The sequence below is a fragment of the Mandrillus leucophaeus genome, unplaced genomic scaffold (assembly GCF_000951045.1).
Source record: "Mandrillus leucophaeus isolate KB7577 unplaced genomic scaffold, Mleu.le_1.0 Scaffold684, whole genome shotgun sequence".
In the NCBI taxonomy this organism is placed as follows: Eukaryota; Metazoa; Chordata; class Mammalia; order Primates; family Cercopithecidae; genus Mandrillus; species Mandrillus leucophaeus.
In genome coordinates, this window is record NW_012107408.1 from 330537 (window position 1) to 355014 (window position 24478).

The 24478-nt window shown below is 36.6% G+C and overlaps 1 protein-coding gene and 1 pseudogene across 1 annotated transcript in view; both read right to left on the bottom strand.

The window, feature by feature from the left end:
• NIPBL (Nipped-B homolog (Drosophila)) overlaps positions 1-24478 on the bottom strand; it is a 198880-nt gene extending 174402 nt beyond the window's left edge. The window contains exon 1 of the mRNA XM_012002359.1: positions 24153-24478. The gene's annotated coding sequence lies outside the window, so the exon portion shown is untranslated. The remainder of the gene's footprint in view (positions 1-24152) is intronic.
• LOC105555433 lies at positions 14765-16126 on the bottom strand (annotated as a pseudogene).

Below are 24478 nucleotides of genomic sequence, written 5' to 3' on the forward strand. Positions count from 1 at the left end.
AACAGACACTTCTCAAAAGAAAACATACATACCACCAATAAGCATATCAAAAAATGTTCAACATCACTAATCATTAGAGAAATGCAAATCAAAACCACAATGAGATACCACTGCACACCAGTCAGAATGGCTAGTCTAAAAAGTCAAAAAAATAACAGATGCTAGTGAGGCAACAGAGAAAAGGGAATGCTTATACACTGCTGGTGGAAATGTAAACTAGTTCAGCCACTGTGGAAAACAGTTCAGCAATTTCTCAAAGAACTTAGAATGGGCCAGGTGTGGTGACTCACCCCTGTAATCCCAGCCCTTTGGGAGGCAGAGGCAGGCAGATCACTTGAGGTCAGGAGTTTGAGACCAGCCTGACCAACATGGTGAAACCCCATCTCTACTAAAAATACAAAATTAGTTGGGTGTGGTGGCACACGCCTGTAATCCCTGCTATTTGGGAGGTTGAAGCAGGACAATCGCTTGAACCCAGGAGTTAGAGGTTGCAGTGAGCCAAGATCGTACCGTTGCACTCCAGCTTGGGCAACAAGAGCAAATCTCCAACTCAAAAAAAAAAAAAAGGACTGAGAACAACCATGCAACTCAGCAATTCCACTGCTGAATATACACCCAAAGGAATATAAATCATTCTACCATAAAGACACATGGATGTGTATGTTCACTACAGCACTATTCACAATAGCAAAGACATGGAATCAACCTACATGCCCACCAACAGTAGACTGGATAAAGAAAATATGGTACATATACACCATGGAATACTATGTAGCCATAAAAAAAGGATGAAACCATGTCCTTTGCAGCAACATGGAGGCAGCTGGAGGCCATTATCTTAAGCAAATACAGGAACAAAAAAATCAAATACTGCATGTTATCTCTTGTAAGTGGGAGCTAAACATAGAGTACAGATGGACACAAAGAAGGAAACAAGAGACACCAAAGCCTATTTGAGTGTGGGAGAAGGGTGCAGATCAAAAACCACCTGTCAGGTACTATGCTTATTACCTGGGTCACAAAATAATCTTTACAACAAATCCCCTGTGACTCGCAATTTACCCATATAACAAACCTGCACATGTACCCCCTGGAATCTAAAATAAAGGCTGGGGAAAAAAAGGAGTGGAGGTAGAAAAGGGAACAATAAATTCTGCCTAAAAGAGACAAGGAAGGCATCAAAGAAAAGATGGAATTATGCTGGAACTTGAAGAATGAACAGAAACTTACTAGGCTCCCTGCCAAGTGGTATTCCAAGGCAAAGGAAAAAAAAATCATGCAATGTAAATGAAATTGGTATGGATTCCCTCCAGAAGACTTACAGCTAAAGCTAATGAATCAGCCTCTCACAACTTCATTTCTTTATTAAAAAAAAAAAAACAAAAAAACAAAAAACCCGAGCATATGCTGGCTGGGTGCTGTGCTTGGTACTAGAATTAGAATTAAAGAAATAAACATATTAAGTCCCTGACCTCAAGGAGGTCAGGAGTCTAACTAAACTTAAGGAGAGCACACATTCATTCTAATTATGCTGACTTTGAATTGCTCGTGGGACTTCCTTCTCTCATCCCTTGAGCAAGTCACATTCTTTGTAAGCATCAGTTTCCTAATTTGTAAAGTGGAGATAATATTATAGCTAGACAGTCCCCCTTGGTAACCTGGGGGGATTGGCTCCAGGATCGCTGCAGATACGAAATTCATGGATGCTAAAGTCTCTAATTTAAAATGGTGTCGCATTTGCGTATAAAATGCACATCTTCCTGTATACTTTACATCATCAATAGAATACTTATAACACCAAATACAATGTAAATGTTAGTTTTTATACTGCACTTTAAAATTTTTTGCACTGTTTTTATATTGGTTTCTTTTCCTGAATATTTCCAATCTGTGCTTGGTCGAATCTGCAAATGTGTGACTCCCAAATATGAAGGTCTGATTATACCTTAAGAACTGTAGTGAAGATTAAATAATGCCAATCAAATATTCAAAATAGTGAGCTCATGATAAATACTGGCCATCATTGCTATTAATATAATAATAATAATCATCATCACTAAGAATAAGGCAATTAAAGGCTTTAGTGAAGATTTTTTCTATTTTCTAAATCATAAGGAAGGAACAGAAAAGACTGTTTAACTCCTTCTAGATTCTATAAACAAACTGTAAGAAGTGATAATTTGATTATCGACTCAGGCATTAAGTACCCCTAGTCTATCATAAAGTCCAAGAACAGTATACTGAAAACAACACCTGATCCATCAGCAGGCAAATCACTGTACAACACAGGACTGATTTTTGGGTACTAGCAGGTTTTTAACTCTGTGTATATACACGTACTTAAGAAGTAATAGTCACCAACTCAAGCAGAAAAGCTTCAATAATTCACTTTGGGGCTAAAATACAAAAGAGGCAAGCATGTCTCTAACACCAAATTTAGAAAGCAATCCTTTGGAGGCAGTCAGTTATTTTAAACCTATTTAAAACTTCACTTTTGAAAGGGCATAACAGCCAAAGTTCTGAATGCTTTAAGCTGAATTTCCTTTTACAAAATCCTACTGCTCACCAGGTCAACAAACCAAACTCAATACAACAGTCTGCACCGAATATGAGATTCCCAAAGAAAGGTATAAAATAAAGACAGCAAATGATACAAAAATTTCACAGAGATGCAATTAAAGATACAATACGTATTAATTTTTAAGTACATAAGACAATCACATTACACTTTTTTTTTTAATGCAGGCAAGACTTAATGCAAAACACGAGTCTTCAACATAGAGAAAACTTAAGAGTTATTAAGTTTTCTTCAACATTGACCCATCCGTCTCTTTAAACTGTAACTTTTTGTCCTAAAACTATTTAAGGGGTTCTCCCATGACTGTCTCTTTCACTGAATCTATTTGCTTCTGAACCCAAAATCAGATTTCGTGAGTTTCAAGACCCCATTTCCCAAAGTGAGAATCAAAGACATTCTGGAAATCACAATTGGGAAATACAGCAGCATTACAACAAAGGGCAAATGTTTTGTTTGATTTCCCAAAGAAAAGACTTGAGAGTTTTCTGAAATAAAATCAAAATCCAGTTTTAAAATTCTGCTTTAAATCTTATTTAATACAATTTAAAAATCCAAGGAATATTATTTATTATATAATCCACCTAGAATAAGTTCAAATGTAGTGGATAAGCAATATAGTACACCAATTAAAAATTCACAACTAAATTAAAAAGAAAAGTTTAAGACTAAGTTTTAGAATCAGAAAAACAGGCCAGGTGTGGTGGCTCACGCCTGTACCCAGCACTTTGGGAGGCTGAGGTGGGCGGATCACCTGAGGTTGAGAGTTTGAGACCAGCCTGACCAACATGGAGAAACTCCATCTCTGCTAAAAATACAAAACTGGCTGGGTGTGATGGTGCATGTCTGTAATCCCAGCTATTCAGGAGGCTGAGGCAGGAGAATCACTTGAACCTGGGAGGCAGAGATTGCGGTGAGCAGAGATCGTGCCATTGCACTCCAGCCTGGGCAACAAGAGCGAACTTCATCTCAAAAAAAAAAAAAAAAAAAAAGAATCAGAAAAACATAGGTTTGATTTCTTCTTCCTCTTGTTTCAAGCTGTGTAAGCTCAGGCAAATTATTTAACTTCCTAAGCCTCAATTGTCTCAAAAATATCTATCTCATGGGTTTCTTCAAGAGTATTAAATATGACGATGAATAAGACATAAGGCATTTGATGAATTTTTTTTTTAAAGGCAGGATTACACTACCCTTCTCGATATCTATTTTAATACCTAAAGGTCAGTGATAGGAACAATATTAATGATAATAGAGGATACAACTTATTAAACAAGCATACTTTCAACACTTCATTTATTTATCCTTATTGATCAACAAAATACATAAGCTAGTTAGATTTTTACTCTTTATTTCTCTAACTGCTAGTAAGTTTGGGCATCTTTTTATATGCGTATTTGACATTTTAGGTTTGATTCTGACATTAAAAAACTCAGAAGCTGGAACTTGAGGAATAATACTGTAATCTGTTACCATTTTTTCCTCTCTTGTTCCTAATCAATAAGTTTATTTAAATCATTATATTATCTCTATTAACAAAATTCAAATTATTAATCTTACTTTATTTTGTTTCTTCCCTCCCTGCTTCCCCCCCCCCCCCCCCGTATGACTCAAGCTTTCCAGATGCACTACTGAAAATCACTTACTGACTAGTGGAGTAAAGGCTTCAGAAATTACTGACCAATAGAATTTATTTTGCATCTCTATATACACATTGTTAGCAGGCATTTATTTATTTCTGCAACAAATACTGAAGATGCCTCACTATAGGTAAAGTTTATTGCTTTAACTACTGAACCACAGTCCTCAAATTTTTAATCCTATGCTACAGACCGAGGAGTAAATGAAAATGTTGACATAGTTTTTAGTGGACATAGTTTTTCTTCTGAGTTGTCTAATCTTACTTTTTATATGTGCACAACTTTGTTTAAGTCACAAAAAAAGCAGGGAGGAGCAAATAAGAAATTTCTTTCTTATAACACTGTTGACATGTATTTGGAAAACTGGAGGAGGGCACGATGAACCAAACTGAAGAACATAAACTGTCAAAGAAGAGCATGAGTTAGAATTAATAAGTTCAGCAATGTTGCAGGATACAAGATTAATGTGTAAAAATCAACTGCACTTCCATACCCTAGCAGTGAACAATCTGGAAAGTAAAATTAAGAAAGCAATTCCAGGCCAGGCACGGTGGCTCACGCTTGTGATCCCAGCACTTTGGGAGGCCGAGGCAGGTGGATCACGAAGTCAGGAGTTCAAGACCAGTCTGGCCAACATAGTGAAACCCCATCTCTACTTAAAAAAAACAAAAAATTAGCCAGGTGTGCTGGTGTATGCCTGTAATTCCAGCTACTCGGGAGGCTAAGGCAGGAGAATCACTTGAACCTGGGAGGCGGAGGTTGCAGTGAGCCAAGATCGTGCCATTGCACTCCAGTCCAGGCGACAGTGCAAGACTCTGTCTCCAAAAAAAAAAGGAAAAGAGAGAAAAAAAAAAAAGGCAATTCCATTTACAAAAGTATTAAAAAGAATACAATGCATACGAACAAATTTAACAAAAGAAATGCAATATTTTTACATTTAAATCTATAAAACACTGGCCAGGCGTGGTGGGTCAAGCCTGTAATCCCAGCACTTTGGGAGGCTAAGGCAAGCGGATCACTTGAGGCCAGGAGTTCGAGACCAGCCTGGCCAAAATGGTGAAACCCTGCCTCTACTAAAAATACCAAAACTAGCCAGGCATGGTGGCACAGGACTGTAATCCCAGCTACTCAAAGGCAGAAGAACAATAATCGCTTGAACCAGGGAGGCGGAGGTTACAGTGAGCCAAGATCATGCCACTGCTCTCCAGCTTGGGCAATAGAGTGAGTTGTCTCAAAACAAACAAACCAAACACTAAAGGACATTAGGGCATTAAAAACATGGAATGTTTTCCCATGCCCTTGGATTGTTAAGACTTAATATTATTGTAAAGGCAATACTCCCCAAACTCATCTATAGATTTAATACAACCCCTATCAAAATTGCAGCTGCTTATTTTGCAGAAAATGACAAACATCCTAAACTTCATATGAAAATGAGAGATCCACAATAGTCAAAACAATCTTGAAAAAGAACAAAGTTGGAGAACTCACACATCCCACTTTCAAACCTTACTACAAAGCCACAGTAATCAAGACAGTGTAGTACTGGCATAAGGATAGACATATGGACTGATGGAATAAAATTGAGAGCCAAAAATAAACTCTTAAATTTACATTCAACTGATTTTTGAAAGGGATGCCAAGACCATTCAATGGGAAAGGATAGTCTTTTCAACAAACAGTAATGGACAATTGGATAGACACATGCATAATAATGAAGCTGGATCCCTACCTCATACCTTACGCAAAAAATTGACACAAAATGGATCAGAGTATTAAATGTAAGTGCTAAAAGTAAACATAGGTGTAACTTTTCCTGTCCTTGGATTAGGCGATGGTTTCTTATGACACCCAAAGCATAAAAAACCAAAGGAAAACAACAGAGATCTTTAAAATTAAAAATGTATGTGCTTTAAAGGACACTATCAAGAAAGTGAAAAGACAATCCACAGAATGGGAGCAAATATTTGCAAATCACATATCTGATAAGGAACTTGTATCTAGAATATGTCTAACAACTTACAATTCAACAATAAAAAGGTAGATAACCCAGTTTAAAAATGGGCAAAAGATTTGGATGAATGTTGCTCCAAAGAAGATACATAAATGACCAATAAGCACATAAAAGGGTATTTAATATCATCAGTCATTAGGAAAATGCAAAGCAAAGCCACACAGAGATACCACTTCACACCCTCTAGGACCAATACAATCAGACAGACAATAACAAGTGTTGGTGAGGATGTAAAGACAGTCTAACCTTCATACATTGCTACTACAAATGTAAAATCATGCACCACTTTGGAAAACAGTCTGACAGCTCCTCAGAGTTAAACATAGTTACCATATGACCTAAAAATTTTACTCCTATGTACCTACTTGGGAGAAGTAAAAACATATTCTTACAGAAACTTCCAAATGAATGTTTATAACAGCATTATTCATAATAGCCAAAAGTTGAAAACAATCCATGCGTCCATCAAGTGTCAAAGCAAAAGTAAAATGTGGTATATCCATACAATGGAGTATATTCAGTCCTAAAAAGAAATGAAGTACTGATACATGCTGCAACATAGATGAGCAAGTAAAAGAAGCCAGACACAAAAGGGCACATTATTTGATTCCACTTATACGAATACAGAAATCCATAGCAACAGAAGGTAAATTAATGTTTGCCAAGGACTGACTGGAGGCAACAGGGTGTGACCACTAATGGAAATGTTTTTTGGGGGGTGATGAAAATGCTCTGAAACTAGAAAGTAATGATGAATGCATAACTTTGTGAATATACTAAAAATCTCTCAGTTTTACACTTTAAAAGGGTGAATTTTAGTTTGTAAGAGTGTGAGGTATTTTTCAAACCTCTTCAAACAAGTCCAGAAGAGCTACACCAGTTATCAGCAAACACTTGCTACAAGCCTGTTGCAGATAAGACACCAAGCACCACAGGCAGATTGTGTCCTCTAAGAGTTTATAATCTGATTGAGAAGACAAATAAGGTGAAAATAAAACAAACTTTAGCTTGATATACAGTAAGAAAATGTGACAAGTTAACATATAATTCCTATAACTCCTACACACAGTGTACTGCTAGAAGAGGAAAAGACCACGTGAACTGGGGCAGGAGAAAAGGTGGAAAGAATTTTAAGCTTGAAAATAATCCACAGGATAGAGACATGCCACCTCCCCCCAGTGGGGGGAAAAAACATAAGATCATGATAGAAAGAAAGTATGATTTGGATAGAAGGACAAAAAAGGAGGTAAATGTTTTCGTTAAAAGGTGCGAGGTAGGAAAATACAAAACAAGTCATCAAAACAGAGTTATCAAAGTGCATAGGATATATTTATATATATGAATGTATTGTATGTATACATGTATTTTTATATACATGTATTTTTGAAAGTACAGACAGTATAGTACAATACCGTTGAAGACATAATTAACTTTAGATATTAGGCAAAAGTTAAATCAAACTTCTCATATAAGTACAGTTATTTTTTGGGATACTTCACTTTATCTGGGGTATATAGCTAAGTTGTATTAGTAAGGAATACTTATTATATTTCAATATTAGATGAACTTGAGCTAATTTGATTACTTTTTCTTTGCTTCTTATCAAATACCTTTCTTCCTAATAATCCATTAGAAATGTCACAAATTAGCAGATTTTCATTTGGAAATACATTTGAGAAGGATATATTTTCCACCAAATCAGTAGAAAGGCAGCTATGAACTAATAAAGAAGAAATATTTGCTGAGGACTTAGTATAAACATACAGTCATGGTTTATATTTTTAAGTAGTGTATTTCTAACATATACAAGATTCAATATGACTTTTGAGCAAACTTTTAAAATATAAGGCATCTTTTGGAACAGATAGGTCAGTCAGTTCACAATTTCTAATTTTACTTGAAGTACTGCTGCTAGGTTGTACTGAATTTTTTCTACCAAATTCATTTATACTATCTCCTACCCTAACTTCTTTCCTCAATTCTATGTCCTCTCTAGTATCCAGCAACTCCTCCTCCATTCTTCAGAACTAAACACATCTCACCATTCTATCATCTTTTAAAAAAAAATCTAATTCACTAACTCTGTTCACATGATTCCTTGCTCCTTTATGCCTCACAGATGATGTTTTTATAGAATACAAACAAGAGAGGGATTTTTTAGGTAGCCATGTAAAATTCGGGAGGGAGACTCAAAAGAAAGTCCACATCGAATATCTAATATTCATTGCTGAGTACATTGCAGTTATTCAATTAATTCTTACTGAATGATTGAGAAGTCTAAGGGAACACAGCTAAAAGAGAAACTTAAAAACATCTTTCATCTCCAAAAAAGGATTAAAGTTTGAAAAAAATACCTAGGTGATTTTGATATGCTACCTCTTAAGCCAAAAAACAAAATGAAGTACATTTGTTTAAGTATACTTAGAACCTTGGAAAGTACTAATTTTCATTTTGGCAGTATGTCACCTGGTCAGTTATTTTGGATACATCAGTTTTACTGCTTTATAACTGTTTCTGCATATAACAATTCTGAAAAGCTATTGCCATTTTAAGATTTATTTTAAAAGCAGCCCTTTAATTATATTTGTAAAGATAATCCCCTCATGAACAAAGTAACATAGTTCTCACTACAAGATTTCATTATAGTATATGTATGGATTTAGTATAAAACTAACTGAAGGGGCAGTCTTCAGATGAGGCTGGATAAACAAATACACCAGAAAGGCCCTAAGAGAGCTTTGCACAATAGAAAATAGTTATTAAAGAACATTCATTATGTTATTCTAAGCTCACAATAATATAGTCAATATACTGGAAAAAAAAGCCTTAAAAAGAAATAGTATTATCTTCTAGTACTTTAATCAAGTAAGATTATAATCTACCATGCTACTTTTAACCCTGATTTAACACTGGAGAGATCTTCTAGGCCAGCTGTAAAAGTAATTTCCAAATAATCATTAGTACAATTTGACCAAGCCACTAAATTTTTCAATATCCATTCCTTCTAAAGTGTGAAAGGTGATACAGGCTTTGGTAGACTATATTTTTACTCACAGGCAGCCAAAATTGAATTAACTTATATTCTACTCTCATATGCCCATAATTGTGAAACTTGGGAATCAAGGATATATCTTTGACTGTTTTCATTCTCTCTTACCCAATCTACCTACACAGAATCACTAAACTATAACCAGACTAACTCCTTAGTATTTGTTATGGGTTTCCTTCGCTACACTCTCCCTACCTTAATTGAGGACCTCAACTCCTACTGGCCTCCTGAGCCTCCCTTTTCCTGCCTACTATCCCAAAATTTTTTTACATATGTATAAAATGTACTCCATTACTGAATAACTTCCTGGTATCTTGTCTTTAAAATAAAACACAGAATTCTTAGTAAGGCATATCTATTCCTTCATAATCTGTAGCCTGCCCCTCTCTGTAGTTTCAAACCTTTTTGGCATGCCCCTTTTCCAGCCTATGTTCTAATAATCTAAGCCATCATCAGTTCCCAAAAATCAAATTGTTGGCCCAGATTCTCCAGTATGACTAACAGCCTTCAAAACTTAGTTTGCATACCTACTAACCATCACACCTAGGAGGGCTCCTGACTTACTGCCTCACTAGTCTAAATTAGGTGACCACCCCTACCACCAGTGCTCCAACTGCACCTTGTTTATCTTGATCATAGCACTTAGGTATTGTAACATAATCTCTGTTTACCTGTCTACAAACCATATAAAATGGGTGGGCTGAAGTCTTTTATTTCACCATCTGCAACGCCTAATAGTTTCAGAGAAAAGACATAGGAATCACTCAGTGTTTGACGAACAAGAGAACGAGTATGAGATCATGACCATGTTCACATCACACTGGGTATTTCATATTTCAAATATTAAGACTAAGTAATGGGTCTTACCTAGACACTGACTTTTCTTTTCACTACGTGCCAACCTACAATATCCTTACCACTTTATTTCTGCAGAAAGCACTTTCTTGCTTTGTTCTGATTAGTCCGTGAAATCTCAAAAGCTGAGAACCTCTTCAGTTCACAGTTGAAGACATGGACTTGGGTTAAGAATTGGCCTAAACATCACTTGGCTAATAGCAGTTTAGATCCCATGCTAATTTTACTACATAATACCTCGAAATGATATACACAGTTTGAAAAGTCACAATTGTTTATCATCAAGAGGTTAAAAAATATAGTAAAGGGACCATAAGCACAATAGTGGGAAAAGGGAGCACTTAAATGACTTAATTATATTCATAGGAAATGTGTATTTTGTATGAAAAATACAATGAATCTACTGAATTAAGATGTGAATGAAAATAAAGATTATAGCAGAATAAAAGCAGTTTTGGAAATATATATTAAGGGCCATAAAAATGTTCAAATCTTTTGGCCCAACTTCCACTTACAGCATTACTTCCACTTAAGAGATTCTACTCTAAGCGAATAAAGCCCTTACAGGGGGAAAATCCTGTACATATAAAGATGTTCACTGACTCATTATTTATATAGAAAAAAAGTAAAAGCAAAAAGTATGCAAGAATAGAATGACTAAATTATGGTTCATCCACTGACAAAATACTGGGCAACATTTTAAAGAATTACAAACATGGCCGGGCGCAGTTGCTCAAGCCTGTAATCCCAGCATTTTGGGAGGCCAAGACGGGCAGATCACGAGGTCAGGAGATCGAGACCATTCTGGCTAACACGGTGAAATCCCGACTCTACTAAAATAATACAAAAAACTAGCCAGGCGAGGTGGCGGGTGCCTGTAGTTCCAGCTACTCGGGAGACTGAGGCAGGAGAATGGTGTAAACCCAGGAGGCGGAGCTTGCAGTGAGCTGAGATCCGGCCACTGCACTCCAGCCTGGGCGACAGAGCGAGACTCCGTATAAAAAAAAAAAAAAAAAGAATTACAAAACACTATATAGAAAACCAGGAAAATCTTCATGATCCAATGTTAAAAGAGGAATAAATTTATAGCATGAATATATGTATTTAACCATAATTACATTCATTATACATATTTTTATGTAAAAACTTAATAGGAAACTTAGTAGGAAAAACATAAAATTTGATACTTTTCCCATTTCCCAAATAGCATGTAGTTTGTTTTCTCACATTGGTTCTACAATTGAAAAAAAATTAAGAGAAGTCTTCAACTTTGAAGCTCTTGAAAATTTTTAAGTTCTAAATTCCACAGTTTAAACTTAACATATCAGAAAACTATATGCAGTTTTGGTTTCCAAGAAAACTAAAGGAATGGATTGTTACTGGATTATAAAATTTTTATGAGACACACTAAAACTGTGGTGTTTATCTTCCAGTTTAAAATATCAGAATCATAAGAACCATATGATAATCAGAGTAGATGGCAATGTGGCTCAACAGCTAGGTAACTAATTATTAGAGATTCAGATATTGAACTTCATCCTGGGACAGTTATAAGCTTATTGCAAATTATATGTGATTTTAAGGTCTAGTTTTTAGACACCCGCATATGAACACTGAGGACAGTGCAGTGGCACCCTGACACATACTAAGAAACATGAGTAACTGGAAAGATTGAAGAACTGTAAGAAAAATCTCTTTCCCAACAACACCTCCCAGTTCTTAATATGAGTATCTGGATTACGCAGATCACTTTAGCCCCAAGCCTACAACTGCTTCTTTAGCAGTGAACATGGGGGTCCAGAAATAGAGCCAGAGTGGAAATAAAGTAGAAGGAACTCAAAACACTTTTGTATATAGATCTTTCTCTTATTCAATTAAACAAACCTTATTGTCCAGATAAAAATAGTTAACTAAATTACACCAATTCTTTGCTGTCAATGTTGTCCACCATTTCTGGGTTTCATGTTTTCTTTCCTCTGTAAAACTTGCTCAGTATTTAGCAAGTCCCACCCATCTTCTGTCACTCTAATTAGTCCTATATCCCCACATTGAAATATATTCAAATTCATTTACTCAACAATTGTTTGTTGAGTGCTTACTATGTGCAAGCCACCAAAGGGATCCAATGACTACCAAACTGGGTCTCCCTTCAGTCTTTGTAAACTGCCTTTAGATTGATTCTATTCATTCCAAAATATGGTACTTAGCACTAAAGCAAAATATAGCACATAGTTTCTTTAGTTATAAACTCTAGATATAACGAAGAAATGTTTGCTTTGTTTTTCAAAGCAGCATTACATTTTTAAATGTCCTTTACAAAAGATGCGCTCAGGATTATTTAAACTAATAATTTCAAGCAGACCCTTTGGCTCAAACTGTGGGCTAGAGGGGTAATTTCTTATTTTAAGGAAGAAATATCATAAGGTTAGACAAAACCATGAACATTAATTTCCAAACTCAGAAACAAGTAATACTGTTACAACATATCTAATTCCTGTCATTAAAAATATGTGCATGCCTAGCACCTGAATGCTATCATATCCCACAGCATTTCTTTAGTTATCTGTTGTTTGCAATAAAAGTGAAAATGTTATTTAAGTAAACTTGTTTCCACAGTATAGGATAGTCAATTCAAAAGCCTTTCCTCTAACTTTCCTTATACATTCCCATTTTCTCCTCTACCATGCTCCAAAACACATAAACACAAAGTCTTGAAATGAATATACACCTCCATGAAATGCAGTATTCTAAAAGCAAGAATGGAAAGATAAAAAACGAGTTCAAGTCTTCCAGCTAATAAACTGGGCTGTAAGTCAAAAGCCCTCAATTTTAAACATAACAGAACACAGTAACATTTAGGCTATATAGTGTCACTGTCACTAAAGATTACACCTTAATTTTAAATACCAGAGCCCAAGCATAGAAGCAAAGAGTATCCAATAGTAAATACATATTACTTTCACAATTACCTCTAAATCTTTCTTAAAATACTAGAAGTTATTAAATCTGACAAAACTGTATGTTTAGGCCCACTCACAGAATCAAAACATTGGGGGAAGGGTAGATTCAAGTGATATTCAGGGAAGTGTTACAAATGTCAGAACTGGGTGAACAACTGAACTGGAAGTATGGTAAAGAAGTGTCAAGGATTATCCCGAATTTCTACTTTACGCAAATGAGTTGATAGTGAAAACATTAACCTACTTCATGTATTTTTTAAGAATAGTTTTCTTTCTCTGGGTGACAGGTCAGAGTAAGGAAGAATTAAGGAATGAGTTCAGACTTACATACTTTGGAATTTCTGTTATTTGTGGGACATCAGGAGGTACCTGGTAGACAGCTGAATCTGGCTCAGAAGAGAAATACATTCTGAGATAGATTTGTGAGTCGTCATTATACAGGTGGCATGTAACAAATCATGTGAATAAATAAGATCAACAGGAAGGGAGAACAGAAATAAGTTTGAAGCACCTCCTGGAGAACACAAATATTTAAAGAGGTAGATAGAGGACCAAGACCTAGCAAAAGACTTAACAAATGGGAGGTCAAAGACATAAGGAAACAAGAAGAAGAGAATATCCCAGAGATGAAGCTGTTTCAAAAAGGAAGGGGTTGGGGGAAAGGTGGTCGAATAAAATGTCCAGAAAATGATTCTCTTCTCATTATCTGTCCCCAAGTTTCATAAAAGAGCACTGCTTTTCTAACTTTAATCATTGGAAGAGAGGCTGTGACTGTTATTCACTATAATCTATGCTCTATTTTTAGTACAAACTTACAAACACTAAACCTAAAGCAAATGTAAACTCAAGTTTTTGGTGTTATTGCACTATCTCTCATTTTTTATTCTAGTTTCTACGTGCTATATATTCAAAATGCAAGATGCTACCTATTTTAATTATGATGAAAAAGAGAGTAGGTCTGTTTCACCTGCCGGGTACAGCATTAAGCAGCATTTACTAATATAAATAAATGCCATATAATGATGTCAATTAGACTAGATTTGGGGGTGAGCGGTAAAAACAGGCAAGTAAAATTTGGGAGGCGAGGGGGAAAAACGAGCAACTAAAATGTTCAATAAGGCAGCTGCCAAAATCTGAGAGAAATATCTACAACTGTTCAAAGTACTACTTTTTTATAATACTCTTTCATAAGAGCATCACCAAAGTTAACAATTTTAAACTTCAGTCATTGACAAACTACTGATACACAGAACATGAATGAATCTCAGAAGATTTCTGCTAAATTAAAAAAAAGACATAAAGGGCTATATATAATTCCATTTTTATGTTCTAGAAAAGGAAAAACTATAGAGACAGAAACCAGATCTAGTTGCCTTGGGCTGCAGTAGGGGCAGGAAACTGATTACAAAGGGACACATGGGAACTTCTGGGGTAACGGAAATACTTTGATTGTGGTGGTGGTATTAAGATGGTGTATGTTTGTCAAAAGTCATCAAACTGTACACCTAAAAGACTGAGTTTTACTGTATAAACTATACCTCAACACACCTGACATATTAAAAAAAAATTCAGTCATCAGATCAGTATTTTAACTGAATAGCATTTTTCTCCCCAATGACCTCTGAACGTTTTATTGGCCTCCTGCTCCCCAAAGGGTACCCTGCTTCTGCTGGCTTAATGTCTCAGAACTCTGGTGTCACTGGTCTCAGACACCACTCTGCCGTCCACTATCCAGCGGGTGGTGGTCTTTTGGATAGTTTGCATCAGTTGCTGCTGTCCAGGGCATCACCAAGATTGAAGTCCTTGCCTTCTTCAAGCAGGCAGTGGTAGGTGACACTCTCAGCCTCCAGCTTGACCTCAGTGTTCAGCAGGGCCTCGTACTCCTGCGTCTGGTGCTGCCCCCTGCCTGGGTCTGTGCCAGCCCTGACTCCAGGTGCAGCAGGATTCTGTTGAGCTGCTCTATCTGCAGGACATAGCAGGTCTCCACCTCCCTCGGGCTGTTCTCCAGAAGCTGGCCTTCAGATTTCTCATTGAATCCAGGTGGATCTCCAATAACTGGACCATATGTCTCAGCTCCGTGAGTGTCATCTCAGCAGCTCCAACCTCCGCGGGCTGAGTGGTGACCACTGTGGTGCTCTTCTCAATCTGCTGAGACCAGTACTTATCTAGCTCCTCTTGGTTCTTCTGAGCTAGCTTGTCGTTTTGGGCCTGGATGTCTGCCATGATCTTGGCGAGGTCCTGAGATTTGGGGGCATCTACCTTCATGGTCAACCTAGAGCTGGCAAGCTAGGCTTGTAGGCCTTTTACTTCCTCTTCGTGGTTCTCCTTCATGAAGAGCAGCTCCTCCCTGAGAGCCTCGATGTCTGTCTCCAGCTATGGCCAAGTGACACTGGTGTCACCAATGACCTTGCAGAGCCCATGGATGTCGTTCTCTATAGACTGGCACATGGCCAGCTCTGTCTCGTACTTGACTCGAAAGCAAGATGGGCATTGTCAATCTGCAGAACAATGCAGGCATTGTTCACAGTATTTGTAAAGATCCGAGCCCTCAGATCCTCGATGGTCTTGAAATAATGGGCCCCAGTCTCTGACCTGGGGTCCCTTCTTATCCAGGTGCTCCCAGATGTTGCTCTCCAGTCTCTGGTTCTTGGTCTCCAGGCTCCTCACTCTGTCCAGGTAGGAGGCCAGATTCAGGCTTTGGAGGGTCTCTTTGTTCTGGATGCCTCCCATTCCTGCCAGACTCCGGGCCATCCACTTGGCCAGGCCCCTGGACCCCAAGCTGCTGCGGAAGCTGGTGGAGCAGGACACAGAGATCTGGGAACCAGAGCCCCTGGCACCTGCATAGATGCTGGCTGCACTGCTGACCGGTCAGGCGCCATAGTTGGGTGGCTGGACGGAGCCCAGGAACCAGTAGTTGATGGAGAAGGTGGAGCGAGTGGTGAAGCTAATGCTGTCCGGGGAGGAGAGCGAGAGGACAGGACTCAGGCTTTGCTGACCCTGAATAGCATTTTTTACGTGCTGTAACGTATTTCTCATTAGTTAACTTATCTGATTATATATAATACTTAAATTGGCAAAGAAAATAGAAACTAAAATAAATCCAAAGATTAAAACAAGAAAGTATTTAGATACTTCACCTCTTGCAATACTCCAGTATCTTACTGGATACTGAACTGAACAAATCAGTTCAGAAAATCAGAACAGAACAAAACAAAAAACTCTTCCTGTACTTCACGATCCTCCCTAACAGCTTAAAAAGGAATGCTGCTTTAAATTTTTCTTCATGTTTATAAAGTTATGTACATATTGTTAGGGATATATGTAAATAAAATATTCCTACCCCCAAAGCAAGAAGTCCTCAAGGACACAGCTCTACCTAAGAAAATTATATTTTGAAATTAAGAGAAATATACTTGCCATTCACTAATCTTAGATTTAAAAACATACCTTTAAGAAACACCATATGACTCAATTCTAACTAAACAACAAATATATATTGAATACCTAAAACAGGAGCACCACTGTGATGATGTTATAGACATACAGATGAAGATAATACAAAATCTCTTTGCTTTCACAGAGCTGACGGTTTAGTATGGCTGACAAATATGGGAACAAATTATTTTATCAAGAGATACAAGTAAAAAACTGTACAAATGCTATGAAATGGAATGATCAGGGAAACTTTTGCAAAGGCAGTGCTATTTCTCCTTAGAAAAAATTTCTGGTCCTTGAGCTGAAATTCTGAAAAGTAATGTATGTCTATAGAAGAAAAGTGGGGAAAATACACAAATAGATATTTTCATGGCTAATGTCAATGCTTTTCCACCAGTAATCTATTTTGAACTTATGCAGATCTCAGAATTTGAGGCCTCTGAAACTGCTCTGGGTTTCATCAGAGAAAGTAACACATTACAAGACCATCCACATTAACAACAAATACCTATATTAGCCACAGTATGTAAAAATTTGCTTTGGGGGAGATGAAATGGACACTGATAGTTAAAGGAAGAGATACACAGGAAAAGGGAAAGAGAAAATAGTAAAAAGATTAGTAGAGTTAAATAAAAGCGTATGTCACGTGTGTCTTTCAGGATAACTTGAAGGTAAGCTTATGGAATAAATATTAGTTTCCGAATTCTTTTCTTAAAGAGGAAAGAATCAGTAGTTTTCAGGTCATGACATTTCAACTTTCAATCTTACAGCTTTCTGAGGTATAAGCAGAATCCTAGGAAGACATTTTTTTCATGTACATCAATTTCAAAGAATAGTATTAATAAAAAATAAATAAATAATAAATGATGTTATGCCCAACTTAACACCATGTAAAATTTCAACTTGGTCGTTACCATAAAAAACACCAAATTACATAGAGCATACACTCAGATGATCAATGTCTTTAGCTGGAAACTGGCAACCCACAATCTGATTCAAATAGACAACTAAAGGCAGGTTTTAAAATACTGAAAGGGTTGACAAGTAGCAGTGTTGAGAAAACTCTGTAATGTATTTCCTTGCAAGGATTAAAGGACATTTGTGCTTTACAAATACCAAATTAAGTATCATAAATATCAATCATAAAGACTAATATTTTAAAAGTAAATTATATCCAGAATTTAATAATTTATTAGTGTTTTAGACATTGTTAGTTTTAATGTATCTAGAATAGTATTTTTCAATAGTGCTCATATAAAAATAACCAGGCATTTCATCTGCATAAGTGACCCAAATATGTTAATTCTAACAAAAGGAAATCCAGCATTTTAAAATTATGTCACAGCTTCTGAATTTCTCAGGATAAAAGTACATATATAATTATTTTAATAAATTAATATTGCTAATTTCTGAAGAAGTTTTTCTTTTCTGCCAAACGGCAAATACGTACAAAAGACAACTCTAAAGGAATTTGGTATATCCACGTTAAGAGATACGTTACACATGTAAGATGGCAAAGCAATTTACCTACATGAATTATTTCGAAAATTTAACGCATTCTTGGTAATTTTTTTAATGCTTAACATTATTATTAAAAGTAACAAGAGTCACAATAAAATCATAAAAATAGTTAATGTATAAATTAGCATGACTGATCATTTTTAAAAATTTCAGTATTTTTATAGCCTGAGAATAGCTTTTGCCAAATTTCCTAAAGCTACCTATTCCACAGATGCCTACATTCAATATATTCCACAGTACATGTATTTAAAAATCAATATCCTATTTATATGCATATTTGAATAGACAAACATTTTGTGTACTATACATAAAGTAACAAGGTGGTTAAAAAAAAAAAGACTATAATCAAATAATGAATCAGCTATAACTGACCAAAACATTTTAGAATTACTCTTGTAAGCCCCACAAGAAAAACAGTGTCACTAACTTCATAACCAAGACTACCCTTTCACCAAAAATTGTGTTATAAATTTTGAAGAGCCAGGGTGGTAGAATGTAAAGAATAGAGGTTTTAGAATTAGATATATTTTAGCTGGACTCCTACTTCTAACACTTGCTAGATTTGCTACCCTGAACAAGTTTCTTAAACATGATGAACCTCAATTTCCTCTGTAAAAAGAGAACAGTATCACTCACTTCACTGAGTAGTTGGGTGGTTCAAATCACGACACACAGTATCGTGGTTAAGGCTTACAGGTAAAGTATAAACTCTGAAATCCTTTCTCCACTTTCTTTAACTTACTAGTTGTGTGACCTTGGGCTAGTCACGTAATCATTCCATATCTCAGTTTTCTCATACAACTAACTTCAACTTCATATTCAACTTTTCAATACCTTGAGGAACTAAAAACTTTTTCCCTGGCACAGTTTCTGGCACATGGAAACATTCAATAATATCACATATTACAAACATAAAGCGCTCAACATAGAGCCAGACACACAAAAAAAACCCTTACTAAATCTTAGTTTCCTAAACTAAGTTTCAAGTGATGCTGTACAGTATCTAAAACTCAAATTCACTCCAGAAAATAAAGATTTGTCATAAAGATGAGAAAAAGACTATTTCAAATGCGTTAAAGGAATTCCTATAAGGTTGTATGTAATGGCAACAGTTCTGGAATAAGTGCACAACCTCCCAAGTTGAAGACTGTAACGATCAACATTCTCTGGCTATAAAAATACTGAAACTGTACAAAATGATCAGTCATACTAATTTATAGATTCAGCTACTATCCTACAATTGGTCATATACATTTCTATGAATGAAATGACTCTAAAGCTGAATTTTGTCTTTCTAACAACAGATGCTTTGACAAACAACTTCAACTCAATATAAAATACTTAAACGAACTAAAAGCTTCAGACTGCTTACCAAAAATTGTTTTAAATATAAGATGGTAAAGAGTTACTGATTTTTAAAAGTATTATATATACAGAATATATAGCCTGAATTCTATTTCAGCTTCTTTGCCTGAAATACACAATTTTCTTGACTAAATGACTGGCAAGTATCAAATCAACCAACACCCAAAGGATAATATTAAAATTTCACTGAAACTAGATATATAGAATCCTGAATCCATAAGAATAAATGTAAATCAGACTGATCATTTACTAATTATAGGACCATGGGCAGTTTTCTAAACCTTTCCAGCCTCAGTTTCCTCATCTGTAAATTGTAGACAATTATTGTTTCTACTTTTGGGCTTGTTAAAAGATTAAATGAGATATTATGGGGACAGACTTAACTCCTGGCAAATAGTAAGTCCTCAAAATCTTATGTGACAAAATCTTAGCTGGCAATGCTACATCAAGAAATGATCTCTCCTAATGATACAACTTTGGGAATAGAAAAAAAATATGTCTTAAAACATAATGCAATTTGACAAAACTCAATTCAATAAAATTGACTCCAGATTTACACCAAAAAAAAAAAAAAAAAAAATTACACACATCTATCTAAAATTACTTTTATTAATTTATTTGGGTGAAATATTCTACGCACATAAAATACTCTTTAAAATTACAATGATGGCCTTAAGAGACATGGAGTTTAAAATTCTTTTTAAATCAACCAGAAACACTAAAATCCCACTCTATTTTCATACCAGGAAAATACAACCAAGAAACAGGTATCATCTCTCTAAAAGAAGAGGAAAATGCACTTTGAACTTAGATAATTGAAAAAGTCACAAATGGTATCAGTGTCAGCGCTGAGCAATACCTAGCTTCAAGACCAGAGCTCACACATTTCTTAAAGCAACGTAATCTAAGAAAACACTAGTGTCAGGGAATCCCTTATTCTCCTGCTGACTTACTACATGAATCTATACAAATCATATGGTCTATTAAGTGTCAAGTATTTCATCATTAAACGGAAATCATGCTGGTCACTTCTCTCACAGGGATATCAGAATATTTTTAAATGAACTCAGATCATCTTGAAAAAGAACCAGTTTTAAAATACAAAGAATTATTATAAATGACAACTGCTGAAAAAAGAAAAAACTGTGCCTAAAAAGTCCATCTTAAAATAATTTTTAAAGGCTATATAAGACCATAAATTAACACCAAACCTAACCTATTATGCTCAGGATATTAAAATAAGCATGTTCAACTGAACAGTTAATTGTCAGGCTTCTGTAAAGGTTCCTAGTTAGTTATTTCCCATTCATTTTTATGGCAAGCAAATGTGATAAACAGAATTAAAGTTACATTTCTCTAAAAGGAATTATTGTTTACCTCAGACCCCCTAATCACTTCACATAAAACTGAAATCTTAACTTAAAATTTTAGAATTTCTTCCAAATTATGCTTTTCCTAATAAGCATCAGAAAGGAGGATTAAATGAAATTAAATAAAACTCAAACTCTTGGTTTTTATTTACTCTTATATTATCAATTACTACATCTTATTTTGAGAAAGTAAAAATATCACAATGGGGTATATCAAACATGTAACACAGATATGTTCAAATATTTCTATGACAGTTTGATGATGGATTGGTACCAAAAAATTAAATCTGCAATTAGTTGAAGAAGCCTTAGAAAATACATTTTTCAGTGGGGTAGTATGGCTGCAAGTAAAGAAAATTTTGTATTGGTATAGCTTTGCTCATATTTTTGAAATTTAATAACGATTACTATGAAGAACCAAGTTTACTGCCACAGTAAAAACTTTCCCTTTTCATCCCTAAAAAGAATCCCAAGTAGACAGTTTTTCTTTTTTCAAGTAATGTGTAACTTTTGCTTAAAAGCAGAAAATATTATAATAATCTCTACAACAGGTTCAAAAATGTTCTCAAATAACTTCAGTAAACAAGTTGTTGAATGACTTTAAAAAGGAAGCATCCTATATACACTTCTCAAACATTGAAAATTATCTATTTAGTGTTCAACTGTAATTTACTTTCATTATTTACTTGAAATCTCTTTTCAAGTAAAAAAAGTTATTGACAACTCTTCCGAGTCAAGAGAAACAATAAGTGACACTGTTGAAATTTTCTTTAGGTGTATTAGAAACTATTTCTCCAAATAATATAATTAGGATTATAAGATTACTGGAACACTTCTGATTTTTCCTTTCACCGAATTTTAATTTTTTTTTTTAATGGAAATAGATGATTAGCCACTGGTGAATATTCCAACCAACAGAGGGGAAGCAGAACAGACTACACTCTTTAAGGAAACAAACTATTCTCTCCAACTAGGTTATCAGAGATTTAAAGTTCAAGTTTAAATTTTACAATTTGATTTTTACACAATGTTTTCTCCTTTAAAAATGACGTATTTAATTGGTTTGGACCAAACAAAACACTTTTTTAAATTTAAAGAAACGTTTACGCTATCATAATGAAAGCTATCACACAACCTATGTTACTCACAAATTACTAAATATGTAGAATTGGGAAAATAAGTGGGGAAGAACTAATTCACTATAACTTAATTGCAAAGTCTCAAGAAAAAAAGAATCAATCACATAAACCCATCTCTAACACACTTATTCAAACATCTGCATAACACAACCTCCAAAAATAAGTTGCTTCAGTTCATGAAAACTAAGCAAGCAGAACTCCTCTTTCCATTATCTTTAGTAAACATATGTTTATCCCTTGATATACATCTTAGTATTTTAATTAAATAAAAGTTGTAGAGACAATCACAGGAATATATGAGGGCCTTTGAAACATTTATAATGAAGCCCTTACCACCCCCATCCCCAAAAAAGCAAACCCTCTGCTTTCTTAAGATGTGAAGTGTTCCTCCCGTCTGCTTTCCCTCCCTGGCATGCCCCCCACTCGTACACCCCCCACCCGCAGTAGGCCTGAGGCCCCGTAGCAAACAGTGTCTAACAGGAGCAGGCAGCACAAAGACAGGAATGGGAGATTAGTGGGAGGGAGGGAGGCCGGGATTGGGGCTCAGCAGGAGCTTCAGGCTTTTTAAAATTCAAACTGCTCCCTGACCAATACAAATCACGGACACGCTACTGACTACTACACGGATTTATAGCATTAAAAACATGCCTAGTACGTGACAGCTATATTAACTTCATTCTTTTAAACGTTTATCCGTACGTTTGCAGGAAATGTGAAACAATTTATTGTAAGCAGGACACTAAACTCAAAAATAACCTCCACAAAATAACTTATTCTACAGTGACAATAATTTAATGACACAAAAAATTTGAACCAATGTAACATACACTAGTAAAACAAGGGATTTCGCCAAGCAGGGCTGCTTCATTTTAACCAACGAAAGTTTTCCTTCAGCGAACATGAAACAAAGTATCAAAACGTGTAACCCAGGTACATTTTTCTAGCAATTTGCCTGACTGAGGAATTTTAAATTGGTGTTTCCCCCTTATACCAACCTACATTACGAATGCCTCCATAAACAAGCTCGAAACACTTAACTTACTCATGAACTAGAACTTGTCAAGTTAGAACTGATATTTTTCTCCAGCATTTACAGATACATTTGACCTATTAAAATGACACCTCTCTCATTACACAGTCAAACATCATGGCACAAACAGCCAATGACAATCCTGGGACCTCAAGAAGAACTGCCCTGACATGAAAGGATGGCACCTTCTACAATTTTTTAACCTCCCAAGGATTTTAAGTATAACTTAATTTCTTCTTTTTTTGAAAAAGAAAAGAAAAGAAAATTGATTTTACCCGTATCTCAGTACAATTCTCAGAACACTTAGAATTCTTTGTATGCTCCTACACTTTTTGGTCAGGAAGTACCTGAGGTTTTTATGTATAGTCGTTTAAAACTGCCCTTACATAACGCATACAAATAGAAAGTGGCAGAGTAAACCTGTCAAGTACTTTATACTTGTCTTTGAATAAAAAGTCCATGTGCGACAACACACTGTCAAACAACAACATAAAAGCTCTTGGGGAGGGGGAGATGTGCAGTGTCTGCCACAGTGTGGTTTTCTGTATTAAATATTCATGTGGACGATTTAATTCTTTAAAAAAGAAAATGAGTCTTTATGAACTTTCCAACGTCCAAACAAGTTTTAGAAAGAGAAAGAATTACCACTGGATCCGCGTCTGAGTATTTACGTTTGTCTCACTAACTGAAACTACTTCCTCCCTTCATGGGGTCACAGGGGGAAGAAGGGGGGTTGTTTGTTTCACTGGGACGTTCCCCACTCCCGGACCGGGAAAGTTGTAAATATGGGGACGATCAGGGCACATTTGCTGTTAGTTGTATTGTTTCCGCCTGCTCACTAGCTACGGCTCCTCTCCCGGGCGAGGCCTGTCACCGACCAGCAGTCGCTCCGCTCAGCCCGGAGCTCTCCTAATCCCCGAGCTCAAGTAGATTCCGCTGGCCCGCGGCCTGCACTCTCCGCCGGGCCTACGCCTCCCCGGCCGCCCAGCAGGAGCCCAGTCCCCGCCACCGGAGCCGGCCGGGAGAGGGTACAAAACCACCGCCACCCAAGGCGGCTGCCACCAGAGAGGAGCGAACTCTAGACTCGCCTGTGGAAGAGACCTGGGGCCGCTAAGGAAACGGCGGGGAGGGGAGCGAGGAGGAGAGACGCTGAGGACCTGGCGCCGCCGCCGCCGCCGCCGAAATAAAGAGCAGGAATTTACCTGGGCGAATCGGCGTCTGAATCCAAGGGGAGGCCGAGGCCGCTGTGGCGAGAGACTATAATCCGGGCCGGGAGGGGGGGTGGCTACGGCTCCTCTTCCGTCTCCTCAGTGCGGGGAACATGTAGAGCCGGGGGGAGACCAGCCGAGAAGACAAATCGTTGCTTCTTCTTCCTCCTCCTCCTCCTTCTCCCACATAGAAACACTCACAAACACCCGACCAGGGGCCCGAGCTACCGGGGGGGCATCGCCGCGGGCCCGGGAACCAATCCTCCTGTCGGCGGGGGCGTCCCTCCCTGCGGCTTGGTGGTGTCGGGTGAGTCGGTACC